This window comes from Pseudophryne corroboree, chromosome 6 (assembly GCF_028390025.1).
Source record: "Pseudophryne corroboree isolate aPseCor3 chromosome 6, aPseCor3.hap2, whole genome shotgun sequence".
NCBI classification, from domain to species: Eukaryota; Metazoa; Chordata; class Amphibia; order Anura; family Myobatrachidae; genus Pseudophryne; species Pseudophryne corroboree.
In genome coordinates, this window is record NC_086449.1 from 20,639,412 (window position 1) to 20,648,633 (window position 9,222).

The window sequence follows — 9,222 nt, forward strand, 5'->3', positions numbered from 1 at the left end:
TCCTGAAGAGTCAAGTGAGTTTCCTGCAGAAATGCTATATTTAAATTCATCTTGGATAAATATATGAGGATTTTGCGACGTTTAGCCGGGGAATTAATTCCACCAACATTCAAAGTGCCAATTTTTAGATCAGTCATTTAAATAACCATGAAAGGTATAGAAATACAAAGATCAACCGAATATCAAACGATCGGATCTGAAAGAGGGAATGGGAAATGAGAATAGGGGGGGGAGGGGCATGGGAAGAATACGGATTCACACAAGAAAGTATGGCCCTCATTCCGAGTCGTTCGCTCTGTATTTTTCATCGCATCGCAGTGAAATTCCGCTTAGTGCGCATGCGCAATATTCGCACTGCGACTGCGCCAAGTATCTTTGCTATGAAGAAAGTATTTTTACTCACGGCTTTTTCTTCGCTCCGGCGATCGTAATGTGATTGACAGGAAATGGGTGTTACTGGGCGGAAACGCGGCGTTTTATGGGCGTGTGGCTGAAAACGCTACCGTTTCCGGTAAAAACGCAGGAGTGGCCGGAGAAACGGGGGAGTGGTTGGGCGAACGCTGGGTGTGTTTGTGACGTCAAACCAGGAACGACAAGCACTGAACTGATCGCACAGGCAGAGTAAGTCTGAAGCTACTCTAAAACTGCTAAGTAGTTTGTGATCGCAATATTGCGAATACATCGGTCGCAATTTTAAGATGCTAAGATACACTCCCAGTAGGCGGCGGCTTAGCGTGTGTAACTCTGCTAAATTCGCCTTGCGACCGATCAACTCGGAATGAGGGCCTATGGGTAACGTTTGGCAAGCAAACAAACTTCCGGGCACAAGAAACAAAATAATAACTGAGATTGTTCTAAACATCATTACTAATCCGGAGCAATGCACCAGATGAGTTCCCGACTACGGCATCTGCGGAAAGTTACATAGAATATTGTGGTAGAGCTAGACTAAGCTATGTAACAGCAGGTATATGATATAATAATAAATTTACTAATTTTATATAAGAACATCAATAAGCGTAAATATTGTGATAATCACAAGAGAGTAACAAGGAAACCTGACCACAAGAATTGGCATACGGGAGAATATAATAATTCTAGAACCAAATAAGGCTGTGGCCAGCATGTTGAGGATTATCACAAGATATAAAGCACAATAAAACTTCTCTAGTTTAAATGAGTTAAACAAGAACACATGGGGGGAGGGGGAGAACCCCTTTTGTAACAAAATTATGGAATGAACCTGAAGATCAAGTGTCAGGGGCAGGGGCGGCATCTGCGATGTCATCACGATCTTCTGTAGGCCCCTCTTGGAGGAAGGACGCCACATCTTCAGGAGTGGAGAAATCCAGATGTTTGTCTCCATTGTATATTCGAAGTTTCGCTGGGTAGAGTAAGGAGAACTTACGCTTGGCAGACACCAGCCTTGAACAAATTGGGTTAAAGGCCTTCCTGGCTCTTGATAATTCTGCGGAAAAGTCTTGGAATATAAGTAGGCGGTTGTTCTCCCATTGGAGTGAGCGGGTCTTTCTTGACGCTGTCCATATGGCAACTTTGTGAAGATAGTTGAGGCATCTGAATAGGGTAACCCTGGGGCGGCCTTCAGCAGAGCGGGGCGGAGGACCAACACGGTGCACGCGTTCAATCACTAGGTCCCTGCAGGAGTCAGCAATACCAAGGAGGGTAGGGAGGGTTACCTGAACAAAATTAGAGAGTTCTTCTCCTTTTATTGATTCAGGAAGGCCTACCAGCCTTATATTATTTCTTCTGGACCTGTTTTCTGCGTCGTCCAGCTTCATCCACAATTGATAATTTTCTTTTTCAAGACGTTTGACACAGCCCTGAATATCAGCCATATCATGACAGAGACCACCAATTCTATTCTCATTAACAGAGACTTTATGCAAGAGGTGTTGCAGTTGGAGTGAGATATCTGAGACTGCTTTTGACAACAGTGGAGATACAGCCTGGGTTATGGCCTCTGTCAGATCCGCATACGTGATAGGTGAATCCGAAGAGCGGCTAGTTGGGGTGTTACGTGAGGGAGATTGTGATGCGATTAATTTTTTTGGGGCTGGAGACGAAGGGGGGGTAGTAATGCCAGGAGCCATGGTGGAATTAGCTCTCCTTTTCTCCTGTCTAATAGGGAGAGAAGAGGGTGGTGCCGAAGCTGCAGGGATGGGGGATAAAAAACGGTCCATGGACAGAATGAAGCGAGAGCACAGATGCACAGATAATAAAACTTCTCGTCAGTGTAATGAAGAGAGGCTGGGTGGCGTATGGAGAAGGCCTGTTTTTAAAAGCTATAAAACGGCAACCTGAAAAGGAGTGATTTGAAATGAAGACCTTGCCGTGTTTTAACCGCTGGAATGTTCTGTAAATATTAATAAAATTTCAAGAGGGTGCAGCTAAGGGGCCCCGGGAGGAGGTATTCAGTCTGTGCAGTTTATAATCCTGCGTGTGCTGTTGTTATAGATTGCTAACGAGCTGCAGGAGCCCAGTGACAGCGTGGAGAGGCAGTGTAATAATAATCGCCCTGCTGCAGTTGCTATGGATACCGCACCTGATTTTGCTCGAGAGACGCGTGTATTCTATCCGTCCTCGGGGTGATCTGTCAGGTCAGGTGGGTGCAGGGAGCGCTACAGACCGTGGCGTTCGATCTGGGACACTGAACGCTCCACGAGAGTCACTGCAGCGTCGCGCCGGCTGGCGGGAGTCTCTCGCCGCAGGAGAGCAGCTCGTCACGGACACTTGAAACCAGCGGGGGGCTGCGGGAAGGGTCCACTGATGCTGTGGATAGAATACCGGCTCTTGGAGACTGAGAAATCAGTCGATATAGCGGTGCCGGAGTCGGGAATCACCGAAGCCCTGCTGGGAAGCTTCCTTACAGCATGAGGCCGGAACCGGAACTTCTGATAATACGTTTTTAACATTAATAATTTGTACTGGAAAAAAACATTGGAATTTTAGATAACAAAGTGGATGGATGTAACAAAATTGTAATGGCAGACACATACAAGTTTGTGATTGAGCTATTACAGATTAACATAATATTCAGTACCACATGAATAAGTCTTTTAATAACATAAAATAAGTCCATAAATAATCCACAAAAAAAGTCTGAAAAAGATTTGTTGAACTAAAGCAAAAAGGGTTAGAATTGTACACAGGGACCCAACTAGGCAAGTGACGTTATAAGGGCATGTTATATATTCATGATATACTGTAAGGGCCATGTAAGTATGGGTCTAGATGTATAGATGGACCATTGCTCATCTAGACTTCTCTGCTGTGTCTAGGTGCACCAAGGCTTATTAGCATAAGCCTTTCATCTATTGTTCTCAGATGCAATACTATACAGAGAGAACAATACAGCAGGCGATTAAGTCCGACTGCCCAAGCTCAATTAATCCTATTAAAAAGTTTGATGAGGAGGGATCCATCTGTAGAGGCATATTTGGGTACACTCATAATTTCCATGTCAATGTTTAACTGGATTACCTTATAGATATGATCTTAGTTATAACTGAAGAGTATGTGTTTTTTTTTTCATTTCTGAGCTACAGTATGCTATAGCAGGGGTGAGATTCAGGGGTCAGGATGCTGGAGAGAAGCAGGGGGAGGATGCTTGAGAGACATGGGTGGATGATGTCTCCAGGATGTATTGATCATTGAGTTCCCATTTATTCCTGCCCCAAAACATCTTTTTTTCTATGTATTATATGGTTGACCCTTTGTTAGAAATTGAATAGAGTTCCCCAGTATTTTTAGAATCAGCACTGGGCTCCACTAGCAGTAATCAATACCATAGCCAGGGGACACACTTGATGGGGTCACCCCTGCCAAAACATTAATCCCCTCCTTAACTAAGCAGCCAAGGCCAGGGATTCCTGGGAAGAGGGAACCCCCCCCAATTAAAGGGTCCCCCTTCTTAAGTGTACCCCAGGCTTGGTCTGAAGCTTGGGGCTATCCCCCGCACCCATGGGTGGTGGGTTTGGAGTCAATAGTTTTCAGTTAAAGTCAGATTTCAGCTAATATTAACTTTTACAGGGGATTACAGGTCCCAGCACGTCTCCCCGCATGCCGGTACTTGGAGAACCACAAGTACCAACATGCAGGGCATTAAGGGCCTGCTGGTACTTATGGCCCCCTTAAATGAAATATAAAAATAAACACACTGACATACTGTAATTTTGCTGATAGCAACAAAAATCTTTTAATTGCATGGTTAAGAGTCCCTAGTTTCCTTATTTTATATTACGTCCAGTTAGAGTGGTGGAGGTTAATCTCAACTACAGCAGCTTTACTCCTGTCCTGGTGTAAAAGATAAAGCCAATCATGGATCAGTCGATAGAAGAGCAGGAGCAACCCAGAATTAGTGCTGACAGTCATAGTGCTTCTTCAATATCTACTAAAGGAGGTCAAGTGGAAAAGAGGAGTAAAGGGTTCCTCAAATCTATACAGTGTTTAACAATGATAAAGAAAACAATGAGAGGAAAATTTACTGGTGAAATATGTAACATTTTCAACATTCCATACACCACATGCAGGGGCAAGGAAATGCTCAGACCCTGGCCTATATTTGTGAGTGGTGGTCCTGCTACCGCTGTTTCATGAAATAAAAGGCCTATTGAGAAAACCACTGCAAACACAGTCAGGCATCTTCTATAACCTCACCATTTGAATATCAACTGCATACATAAGATCTTTCTGTTCCTTCTCTCTCTCTCTCTCTCCCCCCTCTTTGTCTCCCTCCTCTCTCTCTCTTTCTTTCTTTTTCTCTTTCTTTTTCTTTCTTTCTTTTTCTCCTCTCTATTTCTCCCCACTCTTCCATCTCTCTCTCTCTCTCTCTCTCTCTCTCTCTCTCTCTCTCTCTCTTCTCTCTCTATATATATATTTTCCTCCTTCTCCCTTTCTCTTTCCCTCGTCATCTCTTTCTTTCTCTCTATTTCTTTTCTCTCTCCCATTTCTCTCTATTCCTCCTCTCTCTTTCTCACTCCCTCTCTCCTGTTTCCCCCTATTCCACCTTTCTCTATCCCCTCTCCCATATTCCCATAATCCTCCTCTTTCTTCCATATTCCTCCATTCCATCCCTCTCTCTCTCTCTTTCTCTCCCATTTCCCACTATTCACCCTTTGTCTCTCCCATCTCTACAAATGCATCCTCTCTCTCTTTCTCTCTCTCTCTCTCTCTCTACTATTCCCTGCTATTCCTGTTCTATCTCCCATCTCCCCATATTAATTCTCTCTCACACATATCCCCATATTTCTCCCCTCTCTCTCTCTCTCTCTCTCTCTCTCTCTCTCTCTCCTCCCATTTTTCCTTATTTTTTCTGTCTCCTATTTTCCTGTACTCCTCTTTCTCCCTCTTATTCCTTCTGTTTCTCTCCACCTATTTCGTGTATTTCTCCTGTTTATTTCTCTTACTCTCATTTCCTCCCTACCCCACCATGAAAATCATGACAGGTAAGTAGAAGGGGCAGTGGTTGCTGCCTAATTTGCCAGACTCAGGCCCCATAATTCATAATGGAAGTCCTGCATGTGCCTATGCTACCAAATTCCATCTAGGTTCAATTTTACCATAACTGCAATTCCTCACCTTTACTGGAACAGTAAAACAAAAATGTATTATTTGCCTACTTATACTTTACTGACGATCCATTAACTACAGATATGTGGACATAGAACACACAACACCATCTCATAAACAAGCAGGCTGCTATCTGTTTCACTGTCTTTACTAAGAGGCATACTGATGTGAATTTGATGGGAAAACTGACAGGTGTTATAGCAAAATGGCTTACCACACGAAGACATTCCTCATTACTAGTCATTTCAAATAATGCAAGTAACCTCGTACAAGTAAGTAACCTTGCACATTACATATCTTTAAAAATGACAGGTCTAGAGATGTTGGCTGTGGCCAATAAAATTTCTGGGCATCATTGGCATTCAGCAGCCGCAGGTAAAAAAAATGCAGCAGCTACAAGAACAGTACAATTTTCAATTCCACCAACTGAAGTAAGAGGTCCTGTAGTAACCAGGTGGAATTCCATACTCCATTGTGTATGCTTCAACTACTGGAGGAACAGCATCAAGTCAGGTCATTTTCTTAATTAAACTACTGGAAATGGGACCAGTATGATTTCCCGATGTATGGGATACTGGTGGTAAGAATAACGACAGTGGCATCCCATCCATCAGAATCCCAACTTCCCCCTGTAAAGTACCCTAACCCTCCCCTGCCCCCTATCCTAACCCTAACACTCCCGTGTGGGTTCCTAAACCTATCCCTCCCTAGTCGTGCCTAACCATAACCCTCCTGGGTGTTGCCTAACCCTAACCTTCCCTTCCCCACTGCCTAAACCTAACCCTCTCCACTTGCTGCCTAACCCTAACCTCCCCTTTTACAGTTGTGCTCATAAGTTTACATACCCTAGCAGAATGTGTGATTTTCTGGCCATTTGTCAGAGAATATGAATGATAACTCACAAACTTTTCTTTCACTCATGGTTAGTGGTTGGGTGAAGCCATTTATTGTCAAACAACTGTGGTTACTCTTTTTAAATCTGACTTCACCTAAACCCCCATCCATGGCAGGATGCCAGCGCATCCCGCTGGCTGAATGATCGGGATTCCAACAGTTGGTATTTTGATGCCGGTATCCCGTCCTTCGGGATCCTAACTGCATCCCACTGGAAACTACTGGACAAGCAACTATAGAAGCTGAAGTAGGAGATGAAAACTAAACTGATTCCAGTCACTATGAAGGACTTGTAGATCAAGTTATTTTTCTGCTTTGCCAGGACCCAAGAGTTTGCAACATTTTGCAATTGGATCAGTACATTTTGGCAACTATGCTTGATCCTCTTTCTTTCCAAGTGACCCAGATATTAAGAGATACAAAGAGGCCACAATATCGCTCTACTCGGCTGCTCATGAAAAATGCTTTTGCCATGGAAAACCTATACTTTTCCAAGAGACCCCATGGAGATGAATTCAGTGCACCAGAGTAAAACATTATGATATCTGTCAAGCTTAAAATAATTGATTACTTTAATGATAATTTACAGTACTGTATAAATTACCATGTCATACAGTCCCATTGAATAGTGAGAGGAAAACGAGGTAATTTGGAGCTCCTTGTACAACCTTATTTTGGTGTACTTAAGCTGCTCACCCTCCATTGTGTACTTGGAAAGAGTTTTTAGTATAGCCATAAACCTTGTGAGTGATCGGCCTATGAGGCTACTTAACAACATTTTGTAAAGACTGATGTTCATTAAAATAAAGTAGAAATTTGATTAGGAAGACCTGTGCCACCAATTACAATAAACACAGATTTCTTCTGTAGTGGTGGATTACAGTGGGGATGAGCTAATACTGTGTCATGATAATATCTCCCGCTTTGATTATTGCAATAGTCTCCTTACTAGTCTTACCACAAAAATATTCTCACCACTACAATCCATTCTGAGTGCAGCTGTGTGACGTTCATCATCTGCTGATCTGCTCAGTCAGTCCCTCCATTGGCTGCCTGTATTCTACCTTATTCAATATAAAAAAAATTTAGTTACATATATGACTATTAACCAAACTACCCCAACATATATACATCTCTTTACTTATCTTAAAATATATCCAAAATTGACTTTTCTGCTCTGCACAAGATCTGCATCTCTCATTCACTTGCATTACTCACTCCTATTCACAATTGCAGGACATCCTTCAGGCTGCACAAACTCTGTGGAATGTCCTCCTATGCACAATAAGACTCTCCTCAGGGGCGTATCTAGAGAGTAGGAGTCCCATGTGCAGGCTCTGCCAGGGCCCCTCTTCTTTGTGGCAACACTATGACTCTGGGCACTAGGGACCCTAACGCTATCCCTGAGTATAGAGCGCATGTGCAAAACATCAGAAAAATGGCACGGCACCATTTTCCCAGTGATTTTAGCAGTGCTGCTACTTCATCGTGGGACTACGGAGGGTAAGTATTACAAATAATGGGTGCAGGGGGTGCACACGCTTCATCCATTATAAATACGCCAGTGACTCTCTTCTAGTCTCCAAACCTTTGAGTGTTCCCTGGAAACTCACCTCTTTAGGCAGCTTATCATATTCCAGAGCCCCCCACGCAATCTTTACAAATATTCATATCTAATTACAGCCCTTTGGTACAGTCTACACATCCTCACATATAGTATTTTCTTTTTCTTCAATGTGACATCCTCCTGACATCTTGCCAACATTGCTGGGTGACCATATCATACAGCCCACTAAGAAACTCTAGAATCTGGTGGACCATTATGCAATAGGTAGCATCTATCCTTGTGTATCAATGTCTATTTCCTTATAAAGTGTAAGCTTGCGAGCAGGGCCTTCCTACCTCTATGTTTGTCTGTTATTATCCAGTTTTGTTCTATTACTGTTGTTCCAACTGTAAAGTGCAACGGAATATGCTGCGCTATATAAGAAACTATTAATAAATAAATAGTAATATTAACAACAACAGTGTGGTAGGTGCTGATAACAATGACAATGACATGTCCCACGTGTGAAGTTAACACTGTTAGCTGCATTTGTCCCATTGGTACAATTGTGTCTTCATCATCCTACTGCCTTTTCGTGGCAATCACGACTGGTGTGCCAGAAATAGTCTGCCCATGGCTGTGTGTATGCACTCACTTCTTTAGGAATGCATGGTGCATATGCATGCTGTGATTAGTCACAGCAGTGTGCATGAAATCACTGCATACACATGCAGAGAGCGATTGCAAGTAAGATAAAGGAATACAGCTGAAGTTTGGTTTAACCAAATCACCAATACAGCCACTGTATGTCCTCCCACCCTGGTTGCATCACAATTGCAATTAGTCATGCCCACAAGTGACCTGTTCACGGGAGCATATGCTCCCATGCAATTCTATAGATTACAGTTGCATATGCAGTGCATGCACACACCGGTGGGCTCACTAGTCATGCTAAATGACTCACGTTTGTCACAGATAGCTGAAAAGCGTTGTGTATGGAATCCCGGCAGCCGGGATCCTGACGGTCAGAATACCGAAGCTGGAAGTTGGGCAATCACTAGAAACAAGTGGGAATAGCCCTGGCACAGCTGTCTGCATTCTCGGCGGTCAGGATCCCGGCGTCGGTATTCTGACCGCAGGGATTCCAACCGCCGGGATAGTAACTACATCCCGCTAAAAAAATAAGCTAGGAC